At 48.4% G+C, this 21274-nt stretch overlaps 1 long non-coding RNA gene and 1 pseudogene across 1 annotated transcript; both read left to right on the top strand.

Moving 5' to 3' along the window:
* Window positions 1-3157: 3157 nt before the first annotated feature.
* LOC141975666 (uncharacterized) lies at window positions 3158-8481 on the top strand (annotated as a pseudogene).
* Window positions 8482-13074: 4593 nt separating this feature from the next.
* LOC141975668 (uncharacterized) lies at window positions 13075-19624 on the top strand. The gene is made up of 4 exons (XR_012635983.1): window positions 13075-13797; window positions 18615-18756; window positions 19055-19392; window positions 19499-19624. It is a non-coding gene; the product is annotated as an uncharacterized LOC141975668 (long non-coding RNA).
* The last annotated feature ends 1650 nt before the right edge of the window (window positions 19625-21274 follow it).

Below are 21274 nucleotides of genomic sequence, written 5' to 3'. Positions count from 1 at the left end.
ACACGGCACACAACGGCACACACAAAATCACACACAACACATGACACTGACACAAACACATAACTCACACAACACACAAAATGGCACACAACACACACACCATGTCGCATGCTGTACGTTGTACGTATGTCAAACACACAATGCGTCGCGCACACATCGCTCAAATGTCACGCTTCGCACGTTAGGCACAACACATCGCACGTTGCATGTCACACACCCAATGTGTCACGCACACACCACATCCCGCGTCGCACCTCGCACGTCAGGCACAACACGTCACACGTTGCATATCACACACACAACACGTCGCACACCCAGCGCATCCCACCTTGCACGTCACACACAACACGTCGCATGAAACACAAAGCACAACACGTCACACGTTGCACGTCACATGACGCGTCGCACGCCACGCACAACACCTTGCACGTTGCACGTCACACACATGACGCGTTGCACGTCACACCTTGCACGTCACACACACGACGCGTCGCATGTCACACCTCGCACACACGACGCGTTGCACCTCGTGCATCACACACCCAGGACGTCGCACGTCACACCTCGCACGTCACGCACACAACACGTCGCACATCACGAAGAACACGTCGCATGAAACACAAAATGGCACACAACACAACACACGGCACCAACACAAACACACAGTACCTCACCCGACACAAAATGGCACACACACAATACGACACAAAGTATCACACACAAAACATTACACACACAACATACAGCACCGACACACAAACACAACACACGGCACCCACACACACAACACCCACCAAACAAGGAAACACACAACACGTGACACGACACACAAAGTGGCACACAAGACGCACAAAAATCACATAACACTGAGACACACAAATAACATGACACACAACACGTTACACACACACTCAACACAACACTCGACAACACAAAATGACACGCGTCGCACATGCTACGCACGTGAGACTTGCACACAACACCTCACAAGACACACAAAATGGCACACAAAACATCACACAGAAAACATCACACGACCAACACACACGACAGGTTGCATGTCATGCACAAGTCACACTTCGCACACGTACAACATGTCGCACAACCTGTCACACACACAACACAGAAATCGCACACAACACTCATGACAAAATGTACACAACACAAAACGTGACACACAAAACATCACACACACGGCACGTTGCATGTCATGCACAAGTCACACTTTGCACCGACACACAGAACGTGACACACAACACCTCAAATGACACAGAAATGGTACACAACACAACACACCCACAACCCAAAACACAAAGCATCACACACAAAATGTCACCCACACAACACATGACACTGACGCACACACAACACATGAGACGTCGCATGCCGCAAATGGCACACACAGCACGTCGTACGTCGTACGTATGTCGTGCGTCACACTTAGCACGTCACACGTCATACGTCACGCACAAGACGTCGCATGTTGCATGTAACACATAACAGAGCATGTCACATGCACGGCGCATGGAGCACGTCGCACGTCATGCACAGCACGTTGTATGTCACACACACCACACGTCGCACACAGAGCACGTTGCACGTCACACGTCGCAAGTCGCACATCACGAACAACATGTTGCATGAAATACAAAACAGCACACAACAGAACACACAAAGGTCACACACAACACATGACACCGACACACAACACAGAACACACAACGGCACAACATGACACAAAACTCACACACAACACACAACGGCACAACATGACACAAAACACGTCTCACACACCACATGACACCGATACACACACACAATACTTCATACCACACACAAAATGGCACACAACACAATACACACACAACAGGGCATGGAAAGCATCACATATGACACCGACACACACACGACACGTCGCACTTCGCAAATGGCACACGTCACGCGTCACGTCACGCAAAACACGTCACACAAAACACAAAATGGCACACAACACACAAAAGTCACAAACAGCACCCGACACTGACACACAAGCACACAACATCTCACACGACACACAAAATGGCACACAACACGACACACAAGTCACAACATCTGACACTGACACACAAGCACACAACATTTCACACGACACACAACACACCATGACACACACACAATCACACACACAACACAGGACACCGAACATACACACAAAATGACACAAACACCTCACACACACGCACAACACGTCACAGGAGACACAAAACGGCACACAACAGACACAGAAAACATCACACACAACACACGACACTGACAAACTCATAACACATAAACTCATAACACGACACACAAAATGGAACACAACACAACACATACACAACACGACACACAAAACGGAACACTTCACACACACACTCAACACAACACTTAAGGCAACACGCAACACGACACACAACACGTCTCACACATAGAGAACATGACACACAACACATCACACATAAACACGTCTCTCACACACACACACACATCAGGTGACACCGACACACAACACTCAAGGAAACACACAACACGACACACACGTCACACGACACACAAATTGGCACACAACACGACACAAAAATCACACATCGGGTGACACCGACACACAACACTCAAGGAAACACACAACACGACACACATGTCACACGACACACAACATGACACAAAAATCACACAACACGTGACACTGACACACACACAATGCGTCACACGCAAATTCAACACAATACTCAAGACAACACACAACATGTAGAACACAACACACGTCACACACAATGAGACATGGCACACAACCCGTCACACACACACAAAATGGCACACAACAGACACACAACTTCACACACAACACGACACCAACACACAACACGAGACACCAACACGACACACACAACCCAACACTCAAGACAACACAGAACACAACACACACAACACGTCTCACAAACACAATGACATATGTCACACACAAACACATCTCACACATGACACGGACACACACACTCAAGGAAACAACACACACAACATGACACACAACACGTCACACACACATAACATGTCACACGAGACAACGGCACACAAGACACTGACACACAAACTCACAACATGACACAAAATGGCACGCAAGACACGCTGACACAAACTCACAACACGACACACAAAACGGCACGCAAGACACACAACATGTCATGTGAATGGTGGGATTGTCACTGGGCAGCAGGTGCAGAGTGGGGGGCTCTTGCTCTTTCAGGAGCCGGTGATTTTCGAGGGGGTGGCTGTGTATTTCACTGAGGAAGAGTGGGCTCTGCTGGATCCTGCTCAGAGAGCCCTCTATGGAGACGTCACGCGGGAGAACTATGAGAATGTCACCTCTCTGGGTAAGGATTCCTGTCCCCTCGGTTCTTAGAAGGGGAAATGAAGAGTTAAGGTTCACATTGCACCCTCAGTTTTGCCCTGTTTCAGCAACACCCCTACAGGCCAATGACACACAGACTAGCGCTCGACCCTCCCTGCTACAGAACGCTTTGGGAGCAGAGCACAGGCGCAGGACAGCACAAACGCTAACACCGTCTCTTTGTTAAGGCAAAATTAGGGATTAGGTCCGATGTAGGGAACGGAAGCTCCCTACCCCTGGCCTGCACTCAGACACTGAGTCTACTGCGCACAATCCATCTCAGACTTTCATAATGTCACCAACCCTTTACGCTTCCAATGAGGATTCCTTCCGAGTCCATGCCTTCACTTACCCCTTACTGAGCCCCGGAGACCCCTAGCATGTACGGCACCAGCCTGCTGACAATCCTTGTGGCAAGAACACGCCCTTGTGCGCCTTTATTGATGCTGCCTACACCACTCAGCACTGAAATGAGGAATACCTGTTCCTTAGTTTCACGTGCACCTCTCTTCGTGGCACAGCTCTGCCCAGCTGCTCCAACTAGTCCCTCCACCATTCATTTAAAGCTGCAGCTGGCACAGTGCACACTGCTGGAGTGAATGGGGAGAAATGCTGGTATTCAAATCTGAGGAACGTAAAACACACAATGGCATGTTCTTAGTCCTTCCTTCTGTTGATCAATAAATTTTTAGGCTGGGGGAGACTATTAGGTTATCTAGTCTGACCTCCTGTGTAATACAGGCCATGGAGTTTCATCCAGTTACCATTGTAGTGCGCAGAATTCTTTGTGTTTGACAAAAACATCTTCCAGAAAGGCATCCTGTCCTGACTTGAAGACTTCAAGAGATGGAAAATTTGCCCCTTCCTTGGGTAGTTTGGTAACCTTGGCACCACCCTTCCTGACCTATTCCCAGTGATATTTTCCAGCTCCAGGGCTAGGGGCGGAGTTAAGGTTACATTGCAGGGGTGGTGTGTAGTTTAATTCTTCATTTCCTGGTTTTCAGAGGTTTTATTTTTCACCACCATCCACATGCTGGAAGGGCACGAGGTAGCACTAGACATCCTTAACTCTACTTAATGTACTTTATGGGCCTTTAATTTCCTTGGTTTTCTGTTTCATGTACTTTTTTGCCACTGTAACTATGTTGACACTACAGTTTTTGCTGCAATTTATGTCAGGTGGGGATGCAATTTTTGACATCGCTAACTGACAGAGCAACGGGCTCAGAGGTAGTTCCAGCACCTCAGGTGACAAGAGAGTCTCTGTGACCCAACCCATCACAGGGGGGTCTGGTGAGGGGAAGGAAGGGAAGGATTCAGGGAGTCAGAGATTGTAGCACTTCACTGAGGTTGCTTTTGCTGAAGTCTCTAATGACCGGTCCCTAGGCGAAGCTCAGAACCAGCACTCCATCCCCCTCCTCCTCCTTGACTTGTCAGCTGTCTGACACCACTGACCATGGTCGTCTTCTTGAAATCTGATCTTCCCTTATCCTTTCCTGCTTAGGGTTAGGGTAGGGAGAAGTAGTAACTGGCTTGTTCTGCAGCATGGGATGTTTATTTTGGATATTAGGAAAAACTTTCCAACTGTGCATATAGATAAGTACAGGAATACGTTACCAAGAGAGGTTGTGGAATCTTGGTCACTGGAGGTTTTTAAGAAGAGGTTAGACCGATGGTCTATGTATACTTGGTCCTGTCTCAGGGCTGGAGGATGGACTAGCTGACATCTTGAGGTCCTTTTACCCCGTGCATTTCTGTGATTTTATGGTTCATTATCCTAGCCCTTCACTTTGACCTTGTCTCCCTCTGGAGAATGGCGGCTTTATTTAGTAGGTTTTTTTTTTTAATGAAAAATATGCATGGGTCAGCTTCCCTCTCAATCTGCTTTGTTAGCCACTGGGTGTGAAGGAGTGAATTCCTCTTCTGGGATGGGGATGTGATTCCTGTTGAAGTAGCATAGGCCTGTCTCCATTTACATGGAAACATTATCAAGGACTATCCACATATGTATGAAGCACGCTGGACAATGGAAGTCTCCTGGAGGTTAATGTGTAATGACTGTGTCCAAGGGAAGCAGAACACGGGAACACAACTGCACTGCACTTTGGGACAGAGGAACTATGGTACAAACAGACTGGGCTTAAGTTTGCTGCTATCCAGGGCAAAAAAACAAGGCAACACAGAGAGAGAGAGAGAGAGAGAGGTTGCAGATCGGTCTGGAGCTCAGTCTCTTAAGCCTGAGCTGCAGTGTCTACACCAGTGGTATGTGTACCCCCGGGGTACGCAGAGGTCTTCCAGAGTTGCTATGGAAAAATCACTAGCTAAGTCAGTACAAAGTAAAATTTCATACGACTTGCTTATGCTGATCTATATACTATGCTGTCATAAAAATAAAGGGAAGGGTAAGCACCTTTCTGTATACAGTGCTATAAAATCCCTCCTGGTCAGAGGCAAAACCCTTTCACCTGTAAAGGGTTGTTAAGCTAAAATAACCTCTCTGGCACCTGACCAAAATGACTAATGAGGAGACAAGATACTTTCAAAGCTGAAGGGGGGGAAACAAAGGGTTTCTCTGTCTGTGTGATGCTTTTGCCGGGAACGGATCAGGAAGGCAGTCTCAGAACTTCTGTTAGTTAGTAAGTAACCTAGCTAGAAATGTGTTAGATTTCCTTTTGTTTAATGGCTGGTAAAATAAACTGTGCTGAATGGAATGTATATTCCTGTTTTTGTGTCTTTTTGTAACTTAAGGTTTTGCCTAGAGGGGTTCTCTATGTTTTGAATCTGATTACCCTGTAAGGTATTTACCATCCTGATTTTACAGTGGTGATTCTTTTACCTTTTCTTTAATAAAAATTCTTCTTTTAAGAACCTGATTGCTTTTTCATTGTTCTTAAGATCCAAGGGTTTGGGTCTGTGTTCCCCTGTACAAATTGGTGAGGATTTTTATCAAGCCTTCCCCAGGAAAGGGGGTGTAGGGCTTGGGGGGGATATTTTGGGGGAAGACGTCTCTAAGTGGACTCTTTCCCTGTTCTTTGTTTAATACGCTTGGTGGTGGCAGCATAGGGTTCAAGGTCAAGGCAAAGTTTATACCTTGGGGAAGTTTTTTACCTAAGCTGGTAAGAATAAGCTTAGGGGGTCTTTTATGCAGGTCTCCACATCTGAACCCTAGAGTACAGAGTGGGGAAGGAACCTCAACATATGCACTGAAATGTAAGTACAATATTTATATTTCGTTTATTTATTTTATAATTATATGGTAAAAATGAGCAAGTCAGCAATTCATGGCGTGCAGTGACACTTTTGTATTTTTATGTCTGATTTTATAAGCAAGTAGTTTTTAAATGAGGTGTAACTTGGAGGTACGCAAGACAAATCGGACTCGTGGAAGGGCACAGTAGTTTGGAAAGACACCGGTCTACACAACTGTTTTTATGGGCTAGCACCTACAGTGGAGCACCCACAGGGAGGCACATCTCAAAGAACCATCGCTGATGCACAAGTTGAGTAATTTCTTCTTTTGCCGTTACCTGATCTCACTGGTTGTTTTTCTCCTGGGCAGGGTTTCCAGTTTCCAAACCCGATGTCATCTCCCAGCTGGAACGAGGGGAAGAGCCGTGGGTCCCAGATATCTGGGGCTCAGAGGAAATAGAGATCCTGAGAGGCAGCTGCGTGGGTGAGGGATGATTAAACCTACTCAGTGCTTGAAGGAAACAGCTGGGATTCCCAACAAAGACCTTGTGAGGTCTCTGGGTTCAGGATGGTCCCCAGCAGGTGTTATATCCTCAGGGCAGATACTGTTCATGGCTCCCTACCCATCCTAACTCCTGGCAGTAGTTCCCTCCCGAAACTCCCTTCTCCCTGGGGAGTGTTTGGATGGGAACTGGATTCAGAATTGATCCCCTTCTCTCGCTCCTTTGGGGAAGAGTTTGGGGAAATTCAGTCCCTGTTTTTTTTCCATCTTCAGCTATTCTCTTGGTTTGTTCCCCCCTTTTCACTTCTGGTTTCTGAAGTTTTTCTTTCTCTGTCCTTGCAGATGATGGGATGGTGAGAGAGACCGTGGAACAGAATCCTCAGCAGGAAGATGAGCAAGTGGAACCGCATGAGGCGTTATTGCAAAGATGCACAGGGAGTGTGTCCAGGAGTTGTGAGCAGGGAAAAGGCTCTCAGGGGCAGCACAGGCCAGAGAAGCAGCAGGGAAACCAGCCAGTGCAGAAAGTTGGAATATCTGTTAACTATCAGGGAACTCACAAAGGCCTCAAGGAAACCACGGCCCAGCAGAGAATCGTGACGGGAGAGAGTGATAATACAGGCTTTGAGTGCGGGAAAAAGTTCAGGAGGCACTCACACCTTATTTGCCATCAGAGAATCCACACCGGATTAAGATCCTATGGATGCTGTGAGTGCGGGAAAAAGTTCAGGAGGCGCTCACACTTTATTACACATCAGAGGAGCCACACAGGAGAGAAAACCTATAAATGCTATGAGTGCGGGAAAACCTTCGCTCGGAGCTCAGCCCTTATTCGCCATCAGAGGAGCCACACAGGAGAGAAACCCTATAAATGCTGTGAGTGCGGGAAAACCTTTGCTTGGAGCTCAGACTATTACACATCAGAGAAGCCACACAGCAGAGAAACCCTATGAATCCTGTGAGTGCAGGAAAACCTTTGCTTGGAACTCAGGCCTTATTACACATCAGAGGATCCACACAGGGCAGAAACCTTATGAATGCTGTGAGTGTGGGAAAACCTTCTCTCAGAGCTCAGGCCTTATCATACATCAGAGGATCTACACAGGAGAGAGACCCTACGAATGCTGTGAGTGCGGGAAAACCTTTGCTCAGAGCTCAGGCCTTATTACGCATCAGAGGATCCACACAGGGGAGTAACCTTATGCATGCTATGAGTGTGGGAAAACCTTTGCTCAGAGCTCAGGCCTTATTACACATCAGAGGAGCCATACAGGAGAGAAAACTCAATGAATGCTGTGAGTGTGGGAAATACTTCCATCACAGCTCTTCTCTTATTTATCACCAGAGAAGCTGCAAGGGAGATAAACACCATGAAAATCTTGTCTAGGGCTCAGAAAAGATTGTTTTTTCCTTTTCCTAATTCCCAAGTAGTGAACTTTAAGGCAGCACTTGTGGCGTCTCAGCTCCTTCAGGTGAGTTCTCTGCTTTTCCCTTTTGCAGCTCACCCTTCCTTGGAGTGAAGCCCACAGTGTTTTTCATCAGCTCCTTTGTTCTGTGTCATGGAAGTGTGCATTCCTCCAACAAGAATGCCCATCAGTCCCAGGTGAGGAAACCAGGAGTGAATCATAGAATCATAGAATATCAGGGTTGGAAGGGACCCCAGAAGGTCATCTAGTCCAACCCCCTGCTCGAAGCAGGACCAATTCCCAGTTAAATCATCCCAGCCAGGGCTTTGTCAAGCCTGACCTTAAAAACCTCTAAGGAAGGAGATTCTACCACCTCCCTAGGTAACGCATTCCAGTGTTTCACCACCCTCTTAGTGAAAAAGTTTTTCCTAATATCCAATCTAAACCTCCCCCATTGCAACTTGAGACCATTACTCCTCGTTCTGTCATCTGCTACCATTGAGAACAGTCTAGAGCCATCCTCTTTGGAACCCCCTTTCAGGTAGTTGAAAGCAGCTATCAAATCCCCCCTCATTCTTCTCTTCTGCAGACTAAACAATCCCAGCTCCCTCAGCCTCTCCTCATAAGTCATGTGCTCTAGACCCCTAATCATTTTTGTTGCCCTTCGCTGGACTCTCTCCAATTTATCCACATCCTTCTTGTAGTGTGGGGCCCAAAACTGGACACAGTACTCCAGATGAGGCCTCACCAGTGTCGAATAGAGGGGAACGATCACATCCCTCGATCTGCTGGCTATGCCCCTACTTATACATCCCAAAATGCCATTGGCCTTCTTGGCAACAAGGGCACACTGTTGACTCATATCCAGCTTCTCGTCCACTGTCACCCCTAGGTCCTTTTCCGCAGAACTGCTGCCTAGCCATTCGGTCCCTAGTCTGTAGCGGTGCATTGGATTCTTCCATCCTAAGTGCAGGACCCTGCACTTATCCTTATTGAACCTCATCAGATTTCTTTTGGCCCAATCCTCCAATTTGTCTAGGTCCTTCTGTATCCTATCCCTCCCCTCCAGCGTATCTACCACTCCTCCCAGTTTAGTATCATCTGCAAATTTGCTGAGAGTGCAATCCACACCATCCTCCAGATCATTTATGAAGATATTGAACAAAACCGGCCCCAGGACCGACCCCTGGGGCACTCCACTTGACACCGGCTGCCAACTAGACATGGAGCCATTTATCACTACCTGTTGAGCCCGACAATCTAGCCAGCTTTCTACCCACCTTATAGTGCATTCATCCAGCCCATACTTCTTTAACTTGCTGACAAGAATACTGTGGGAGACCGTGTCAAAAGCTTTGCTAAAGTCAAGAAACAATACATCCACTGCTTTCCCTTCATCCACAGAACCAGTAATCTCATCATAAAAGGCGATTAGATTAGTCAGGCATGACCTTCCCTTGGTGAATCCATGCTGACTGTTCCTGATCACTTTCCTCTCATGTAAGTGCTTCAGGATTGATTCTTTGAGGACCTGCTCCATGATTTTTCCAGGGACTGAGGTGAGGCTGACCGGCCTGTAGTTCCCAGGATCCTCCTTCTTCCCTTTTTTAAAGATTGGCACTACATTAGCCTTTTTCCAGTCATCCGGGACTTCCCCCGTTCGCCACGAGTTTTCAAAGATAATGGCCAAGGGCTCTGCAATCACAGCCGCCAATTCCTTCAGCACTCTCGGATGTAACTCGTCCGGCCCCATGGACTTGTGCACGTCCAGCTTTTCTAAATAGTCCCTAACCACCTCTATCTCCACAGACCTTTACTAGGTACATGGAGGTTAAATCTTCCTGGGCCTTGACTCCACTAGGCTTTTCCATGGAGTTAGCTAGATTGAATTAGCGATCCTGATGTAAAAACACAACTATGTTTTCAATAAAGAAAATAGCCCATGTAGCGGCCAGGGTAACGCAGCAAATTTCCTCAGCACTGGACACAACCTCCATCACTTTTCCTAGTCTAACCAAATTTGGAGCATCACGTTTATACTTTTCTTCCTACTACTAAGTGATTGTTAGTCTTCAGGTTCCCCCATTAGGGACAGATTGTCTCATTCCCAGTTGTTCCCACATTGCACTGGGTTCTGCTCAATAGCAGTTGGGTTTTGTACCATTTTTCTCAATGTAAATATAACAGAGAAGTTGCAGGGATAGAGGGTGTGACTAAGTGGGGATTTTCCCTTATGTTGTTTGTGAGTCTTACTGTCGAGCCTATGTGAGTTTTACTGTTTTTCATGAATACTGTGTGTGCTTCAGTTTTCCTGTGTGCTGCACCCAAACCTCAGTGGTGGAAATAGGGGTGTATGACTTTGGCTGAGACGTCTGAGGCTGGTGAGGCTGTGTGACGTTGCAGTCCGTATGCTTTATGGAAATATGCTTATGTATATGACAGAACTGGAATTTGCTTTATACTAAATACCCCTTGTGTGGTGTCATTAGAAAGCTCGTAATCTACGAAGTGTTCATCCTATTTGTTTGCATGTATTATCTCTATATCTGAAGCTAGGAGAATACGATTTAAACTTGTATCACTGATGTAAACATATTAAGTGGAGGCCATTAAGGGTGCTCCAGAAACAATCAGTTGTAAATGGCCTAAGTTACTTGAAAGCCTTCCTGTGCATGTGTGGGCCAGCCCATGGGGAATGGAGACTAGGGGTCTTACAGTGACATGTGACTGTCACCTGAAAATGAAATCCATATTAAACCTGGTACTTTTCCATTTAGAAGGAGGGGTGGGGATGCAGAGAGACAAAAGATTCCTGCCTTGTGCCAAAGCTATAAAAGGGGGTGGAGCAGGACAAAGGGGGCCAGTCATGAGAAATCCCCTGCTTACCACCTGAGATGTCTGCTGGAACTAACACTACCTGGTGAAAGGATCGGGCCCGGACAAGAAAGGAGTCTAATCTGTGAAAGAAGTTTATTGGAACATCTCTGAGGGTGAGATATTACCTGTAATCAGTTTCTTAATGTATTAGGCTTAGACTTGCGTGTTTTTGCTTTATTTTGCTGTGCGACTTACTTTGTTCTGTCTGTTATTACTTAAATCCTGATTTTTATACTTAACATGATTTTTGTTTATTAATAAACCCAGAGTAAGTGATGAATACCTGGGGGAGCAAACAGCTGTGCATATCTGGGGGAGGGATAGCTCAGTGGTTTGAGCATTGGCCTGCCAAACCCAGGGTTGTGAGTTCAGTCCTTAAGGAGGCCATTTAGGGATCTGGGGCAAAAAAAATTGGGGATTGGTCCTGCTTTGAGCAGTTGGTTGGATTATATGATCTCCTGAGGTCCCTTCCAACTCTGATATTCCATGATCTCCCTATTAGTGTTACAGAGGGTGGACAATTTATGAATTTACTCTGTATAAGCTTTATACAGAGTAAAATGGATTTATTTGGGAGTTTGGATCCCATTGGGAACTTGGTGTCTGGGTGCTGGAGACAAGTAAGCTACTGAGCTGTTTTCACTTAAAGCCTGCAGCTTTGGGGGCGTGCTTCAGACCCTGGGTCTGTGTTGCAGCAGGCTAGCATGTCTGGCTCAACAAGACAGGGTTCTGGAAGTCCCAAGCTGGTAGGTAAAACAGGCTCAGAGGTCATTTCAGCACATCACGTGACAGTCCCAAGGGGGTCTCTGTGACTGAACCTGTCACACGGTGCCCTTCGTAACCTGAGACCCAGGAATGGGGTGCGACCAGGTGACTCTTTGCCCAGGAAGCGAGACAAAGACAAGGAGGAGGAGTAATGGGGGTGTCTGAGTTCGGGTTGCTGGAAGCTGGCAGTCTGCTTGGGGGAACTGGAAGAGAGGGAGTCCAGGGCATCTGGCCCACAACTCCCCAAGATGGACTTGATTGAAAGTCACTGATTTCTGTGCAAACAAGTTCTGTTGTACGCCATGCTCCTGTTGAATAATAAACCTTCTTTTTACTGGCTGGCTGAGAGTCATGGGGGGGCAGGGCCCTCTGGCTTCCCCAGGAGCCCCATCCGGGCGGACTCGCTGCGGGAAGCACACGGTGTGGAAGGGGATGCTGAATACTTTGAGGTCAGATCCAGGAAGGTCGAAGTTGTGTAAGCTTCTTGCCCTGGTGACAGTGTGCTGAGAGAGAGGAGACATGCTCCCCCAGAGTCCTGACTGGCTTCATATGGAGTAGTTCCAGAACATCTCCTGGTGACTCTGTGACTTGGGGGGGAGGGGGGAAGAGTGTGTGTTTTCAACCTCTGTGACACCTGAAGTGGTGAGTTGGAGGGATTCTCACCTGCCGAATTACCCCAGCAGTATTTCCTCTTTTTGAGCCATGTAGAATTGATCTTCTCCACTTTCTACAGTTCCACCGCTCAATGTGTCCTGTTTCAGAGTAACAGCTGTGTTAGTCTGTATTCGCAAAAAGAAAAGGAGTACTTGTGGCACCTTAGAGACTAACCAATTTATTTGAGCATAAGCTTTCGTGAGCTACAGCTCACTTCATCCTATGATTCAGGGTTCTCAGCCCTTTGTTTGTGGATCACAGTTTGTTTTCTTTGCTCCTAAAACAGTAATTTAGGGTCTGAGATGAAAGTATCACAGACCCGGATGGGGAATTTGAATGGTTCTGAAATACAGTGAGATCATTTGGAGTCTAAATCCCAGTTTCCAACTGTTGGCAGAGCCTGTTATAGGGCTTTTCCTACTGAGATGGGATTGTTTGCAGATGGGGAGGCTGGCTGGTTTGTTTGTTTTTTGGTTTTTTCCATTATGACAATACTAGAACTTTTGTAAATAATATGACTGAAAACTAATGAGTGAAGGAGGTTTGAATGGCTCAGAGGAGAATGCAATGGGAGAATCTCTTGTCCTGATTCTGAGTCGTTTAGCTTATAGGATTAACCTGCTTGCTTGCATAGATATATTTTTTTCGTATACGTTTAAGTATTTGGTTTATTGTAATAGGTTTAGAGATTTATAATAAAGTAAGCTTGGCTGTAACGCAAGAGACCTAAAGGCCACATCCTGTATGTTAAGCTAAGGACAGTTAACACATCTATATTAAGACCATTTACCCAGAAAAATAAAGTTAACCTATATCTTGTTACCTAAATAAATAAGTATTCACACATATGTCTATAACCTTCTGTCTAGACCAACAGATAATGAAGAATGGCATAGGGGTTTTTTTAAGGTGGTACCCACAGGCTTAACAGGAACATCACAAGGAAACTTAACGTGTGTATATACGTGTCATCAATACACACAAACCTACTAGCCTGTGGGGTAAGTGTACCCTAACATTTGTGGGTGAGGAATAAAATTTGGGCATAGGAGGGAGGATTTCCGGCACTTGTGCCCTATAAAAAAGGTGACCCACCTCGCTAGAGCACTTCACTTCACTGCCCCCACCCCCACTCAACATGCTATAAAAACTCCAGGACCCAGCTGGGGTAGGGGGGCAGCTCTGGGGTTCTGCCCTGAGGAGTGGGGAGCATTGGGGCTCCGGGCTTTTGCCCTGAGGGAGGTGTGGGGGCTCTGTGCTTCAGCTGCGGGGTCCTGCAGACCCCCTGAAACCAGCTCACAGACCCCCGGGGTCACGCTGCCCTACACGCTACTGCGGTAATGTTTGTACGAGGTGTGACGCTGGCAGAGCAGCTTATGTCAGAGTGTATTCAGGCCAATGGATGTGTGTGTTAGTAGAGATCAAAGCGACTGTTAAATGTTCAAATGTATTGGGTGTTTAAACCTCCTGAAAACTAGTGGAATGTTATTTGCGCTGTTTTCACTTATCTGTATCCTGTTACAATGTTATAGCAAAGAGTTGCATTGTGTATACCCCTGTAACTAAATAACCCATCAAACAAGAATGAAGGTTTGTGGAATGCAAATGAAAAAAAGGTTAATTTCAAAACAAGTGGTGGTAAGAAGCAGGATTCCTGGGCGGGGGGTAGGAGGGTGTGGTTTGCACTGTTGTTGCACAGGGTGGGAATGGGGAACTGGGCTCTGGCTTAAAGTGGTGTCAGGCTTCGAGGGGCTGGGTTCAGAGCTGGAGGTTAGGGTTGGGGTGAGGGTTGGGCTACAGTTTTGGTTCAGGGGTTTTGAGTTGGGGGGCAGGTTATGGGGTCAGGGTTCCAGTTGGGTTCTGGGTAGGGGGTGGGGTATAGATTTTGGGGAGAGGGTTTGGCCAGCAGCAGCATAGAAGTGCGGGTGGCAATGGGGTGCCAGCCAATAGTGATAAGTAGGGGGGCCTTTAAGTCGTTTTAGTGTCAGTAACACCCTAGGGAGGGGGTTGGGTCGTGTTTACGACCGGGCTAAAGTGTTGGGGAAGGGGGTGGCAAGTTGATCCATCACACTTCGCACTTCCCACACGGACACGCACAACACATCGCACACGTGGATGCACACAGAACATCGCACACACACAAAACACACAATGACACACACTACATGACACACACAAAACGGCACACAACACGACACAAAAATCACACACAACACGACACACAAAACGGCACACGACACAAAAATCACACACAACACGACACACGACACACAAAACGGCACACAACACGACACAAAAATCACACACAACATGACACACGACACACAAAAGGCACACAACACGACACAAAAATCACACACAACATGACACACGACACACAAAAGGCACACGACACGACACAAAAATCACACACAACACGGCACATGACACGACACGGCACACGACATAACGCACACACGACACAGCACACGACATAACGCACACACGACACACGACACGGCACACGACATAACGCACACACGACACACGACACGGCACACGACATAACGCACACACGACACGGCAGACGACATAACGCGCACACGGCATAACGCACACACGACATAACGCACACAAAACGGCACATGACATAACGCACACACGACACAACGGCACACACGACACGACATAATGCGCACACGGCGCACGGCACACGACACGGCACACGACACAGAAAACGGCACACAAAACGTCACCCACGACACACACACCACACATCGCACGTGGCACATGTCGCATGTACGTCGCACACACAGCATGTTGCACAACATGTCACACGTTGCATGTCACACACACAACACGTTGCACACAGCACGTCGCAGGTGGCACAACCAGCACATCACAGGTTGTACACTGCACGTCGTATATCGCACAACACATCGCATGTCGCACACACAGCACGTTGCTCATCGCAGGCACGTTGAGCATCTCACGTCGCACATACACAAACGTGTCACACGACAACAGCAGACAACATGTCACACACAAAATAGCACACAACGGCAGACAACATGACACCGACACAACACCTCATGTGGCACATGACACCGACACACAACACGTCACACACACAACACATCACATGACACACAAAACAGTACACGACACACACAAATCACACACGACGGCGACACAACACAACACACCGCCTCACACGACACACAACACGACACAAAAACGGCACACAACACACGACATACGCCTGGCGCACAACACACCTCACACAAACACAAGACGTCGCACGACCCACAGAACAGCACACAACTGGACACAAAAATCACAGACGAGACACACACAAGACTCACGACACTCACATGACTCATGACACTCACATGACACAAACATGACACGACACAAAAATCACACAGGACAGCGACACACAACACGACACACCGCCTCACATGACACACAACGCAACACACAAAAATGGCGCACACGACAGCGACACACACATGACACAATGCCTCACACGACACACAACGTGACACACATGACAGCGATACACAGAACACGACACACTGCCTCACACAACACACAACGCGGCACACAAAAACGGCACGCACGACAGTGACACACAGCACGACACACTGCCTGACACGACACACGACAGTGACACACCGCCTCACACGACACACAACGTGACACACAAAAACGGCACACAACACGACACACAAACGGCACACACAAACACAAGACGTCACACGACCCACAAAATGGCACACAACAGGACACACAAATCACACATGACACACTCACACATGACACACACGACACACTCACAACTCACAAAATGGCACCACTTTCACAGGATACACTCACACAACCGACAAAACGGCACCACTCTCACGACATGCCTCACACGACACATCTCGCACAAACACAAGACGTCAGACGACCCACAAAACGGTACACAAAAGGACACACAAATCACACACTCACACACGACTCACACAACTCACAAAATGGCACCACTCACACAACTCACAAAACGGCACCACACTCACACTTGACACGTCACACACACACTCAACAGAACACTCAAGACAACACACACCACGTCACACCACACGACACGTCACACCACACGACACGTCACACGACCCAGACACACGACATGTCACCCACACATGACACGACACTGACACACACACACAAACACAAGACACATCGCACGTGGCACAGCACGTTTCACGTACGTCGCACAAACGCTACAAGACACACAGAACACGTCAAACGGCGCGCAACACGACACACAAAAAGCACGCACAGCGCACACACTGGCACACAACACAAAAAGCGCTCACGGCGCACAAATCGCACTCGGCACGCACAAATCGCACAAAACTCGCACTCGGCACGCACAAATTGCACTCGCACTCAGCACGCACAAATCGCGCAAAAATCGCACTCGGCACGCAAAAATCGCTCTCGGCTCGCACTCGGCATGTACTCTGTACACAAAAATCGCACTCGCACTCGGCACACAAAAATCGCACTCGCACTGGGCACACACTCGTCACACAAATCGCACTTGCACTCGGCACACACAAATCGCACTCGGCACACGGCACACGCACTCGGCACACACACTTGCACTCGGCACACACAAATCGCACGGCACACAGCACACACGCTCGCACTTGGCTCACACAAATCGCACACAAATCACGCGCTCGCACACGGCTCACACAAATCACACATGGTGCACATGGCGCACACAAATCGCACACGGCGCGCACACAGTCGCACACAAATCGCATACGGCACACAAATGGCACACAAATTGCACACGGCGCACACAAATCGCACACGGCGCACACAAATCGCACACGGCGCACACAAATGGCACACAAATCGCACACGGCGCACAGAAATCGCACACGGCCCACACAAATGGCACACAAATCGCACACGGTGCACAGAAATCGCACACACACAAATCGCACATGGCACACACACACGGCTCACACAAATCGTACACAACTCACACAAATGGCACACGGCGCACACAAATGGCGCACACAAACGGCACACAAATCGTACATGGCTCACACAAATCGTACACGGCTCACACAAATGGCACACAAATCGCACACGGGGCACACAAATCGCGCACACAAATGGCACACGGCTCACACAAATGGCACACAAATGGCACACGGCTCACACAAATCGCACACACAAATCGCACACGGCTCACACAAATCGCACACACAAATCGCACACGGCTCACAACACGGCTCACACAAATCGCACACACAAATGGCACACGGCACACACAAATGGCACACAAATTGCACATGGCGCACACGCGGCTCACACAAATGGCACGCGGCTCACACAAATCGCACGCGGCTCACACAAATGGCACGCTGCTCACACAAATGGCACACAAATCGCACGCGGCTCACACACATGGCACGCGGCTCACACTCGTGCACGGCTCACACAAATCGCACGCGGCTCACACAAATCGCACATGGCTCACACAAATCGCACACGGCTCGCACACGGCTTTCTCTGTCTTCTCTCCTTGTGCCGTCTCCCTTCATAGGACATGGGTAGGTGTGCATTCCCACAAGTGAGGTCTCGGGAGCCATGGAGAAGTAGGGGCGGACAAAAGTCATGCAGGGCAGTGCACGCTAGCGTGGGACACTGTTAACACTGTTGGTGTTAACTCTATCTCTGTTCATCGAGTGGGGCCAATGCATGGATGAGGGCTGGATTTCCAGCACCAATTGAGCTTTGTTTAATGGTAGCTCATGGTTGGCTTTTGCAGCTACTCTCGTAGAGGAATTGTCCAGGAGTCCTAGCCAGAGGGGAAGTGGCTGAGGTGTACCTAAGCAGCTTGGACCTCCTTCTAAGCAGACATGAAGAGTCGTCAGTTTTCTGTCTCCCACATAACTGGCTGTGAGTAAGGGGTCAGTGCTTTGAATTCCTCATCTGTGCTTGTTGCATTATTCTTCAGAGGCTGTGTGCTTCCTCTTTGTGTATGGGGCTCTGTGAGATTACGGCTGATGAGGGGCCAGAGTCTGCTGTGCAGAGTGAATATTTTGGGTGCCGTTCCAAGGGGTGCTTTCTAGTTGTAGTACTAAAGGCCTAATGCGGGGAGGGTTGGGGCGGAACGCTGCCATGTGGGAGAGGAGAAAAGAATAGGCTACGCGATGTTGCCCACTGAGATGGTAACTTATTTCTTTTTCCTCCTTGGTCTGGGTTTAGTACAAAGGGTTTCCTCCCCACATCGGATGGAAAGCGAGCGAGAGCAGTGAGCCCACGAGCATTGTTGATGCAAGCCAGGAGTCGTCCAGTTGGCAGTGGAGCAGTTGCTACTGTCAGTGAGATAAGTGTCTGGTTTGGTTAAGGCTTTGCTCACGGCCCGCCTGGCTCCAGGTAGGGACGCCCCGTTAGCTGGGGCTCGGTTTGTAAGAAATGATTCCTGACCAGCTGCGGTTACGAGAGAGACAAGGTCTCCCTTTTCACGGGCTGCTCATTTCTCTGGCCAGGAGCGCTGTCTCCTCCGCAGCAGAATGTTGCACCTCGGAGGATGACTCCAGCTGGTGAGTTGCTTGCCTTCCTCCCATGTTTTTCTCTCTTCTCTAGTGTGTTGGCCAACTTTCTCAGTCTCTCTCTCCTCTCCTCTCCTGGTGCTGTCTCCCTTTGTAGGACAGGGGTACGTGTGCGTTCCAAGAGGTGAGGTCTCGGGAGCCATGAAGAAGTCAGAGCGGACGAAAATCATGCAGGGCAGTAGAAAGGCTGCTGAAAGTACCTGAAGAGACAAAGGAACTGAGAAGGGGGAAGTCCAGGGCTGAGTCCAGACTAAGACAGGAGTCTAATCTGTAAAGAGAAACAACTGGAAGTCTAAGCTGCAGAAACTCTTCAACTTTCCAAAAGACATTTAGGATGAGAAATTACTTCTTGAATCCAGTCTCTTTAAGATCTTAGGTTTAGTATGCGTGTGTATTTGTATTTGCTTAGTAATCTGACTTCTTCTGTTTGCTATCCCTTATAATCACTTAAAATCTACCTTTTATAGTTAAACTATTTTTTGTTTATTATTATTATTGAACCCAGTTTGTGCAACTTTGAACGGGGGAGGTCAAGAAATTGTGCATATCTTCCTCCACATTGAATTTATGTGCTTACGTTGTATAGATTCTGCAACAGCTCAAGACAGTATTATTTTGGGTGTACTTTCCAGAGGGGAACTGCATTTGAGTGCTGGGCGATTTCCTAGCAGAGTCTTCTTGTAGAGAGCTGTTTACAGACTCCGTGTGATTCTACAGCTGCTGTGTCCCTCCTTGTGTGCGTGTGCTGCCAGAGGCTGGAGAGCCTAAGTGAGCAAAACACGGAGAGGGAGCCCAGGCTAGTGGAGCAGTCAGGCTCAGTGAAAACCCAGTACATCAGGTGGCATCCCAGCACGGGGGTCAAACCCATCCCAGGGTGGGGCCCCTGAGAAAAGACCTCTGCATCTAACTGGGGCACGATAAACGTGGGGGAATCCTTTGTTGCCCTCTCAAGGAATTGTCAGGTGCTATGGAATCTTCCTGAAGTCCAGTAACTTTGTGGAGAGCAACTTGACTGTAACAAGAGATGCTTAGTCCTCAAGTGTCTCTTCCTTCTGTATCACTGGGTGAGCTTCCCTGGTCATGCCAGTCTTGTCCTCCTCTCTAAAGCAGGCCACATTCAGCAGAGGATGTGAGCAGGGGTCTGAGAGTAGCCCTCGGCCTGTGTCTGCACTCACCAGGTAGCACCACCCACGGCATGTGGAGGGTCCAGGACTCTGCCCAGCACTCCAGACTGACCTGCTACAGCTCAGTCTCCTGGGTCCTAACCCCTGCGCTCACTGCCCCCAGAGGGCTCTCTCTGTACGTTACCCCAGCTGGCCACCGGTGTCACTCCTGCTCCAAGGCAGACACCTTGTGCATTACTCCGAATGGCCACCCAATGTCACTGCAGTGCTGCAAGAGAAACGTTTTGGCCATTACTCTGACAGGTCACCATGCGTTACCATTGCTCTGAGGGAAATGCTTTGTGTATAACTCGGATTGACCACCCGTTATCGCTGTCCCTTCATAAAGGAAATAGTGTGTGCATTAGTGGATTGGCCACCCGGTGTCACTGTTGCTCTACGAGGGAAGTGCTTTGTGCAATACCTGGATTGGCCACACGGTGTCAGTGTTGCTCCATGAGGGAAATTGTTTGTGCATTACCCTGAGTGCCCACCCGGTGTCACTGTTGCTGCGTGAGGGAAACCCTTTGTGCATTACTCTGAGTGGCCACGTAGTGTCACTGTTGCTCCACGAGGGAAATGGTTTCTGCATTACCCTGAGTGGCCACCGAGTGTCACTGTTGGTCCAGGAGGGAAATGCTTTCTGCAATACCTGGATTAGCCACCCAGTGTCAGTGTTGCTCCATGAGGGAAATGGTTGGTGGATTATC

Source organism: Natator depressus, chromosome 21 (assembly GCF_965152275.1).
Source record: "Natator depressus isolate rNatDep1 chromosome 21, rNatDep2.hap1, whole genome shotgun sequence".
Classification (NCBI taxonomy): Eukaryota; Metazoa; Chordata; order Testudines; family Cheloniidae; genus Natator; species Natator depressus.
Note: the sequence above shows the minus strand (reverse complement) of the source record. Positions and strands in the feature narration are given on the sequence as shown.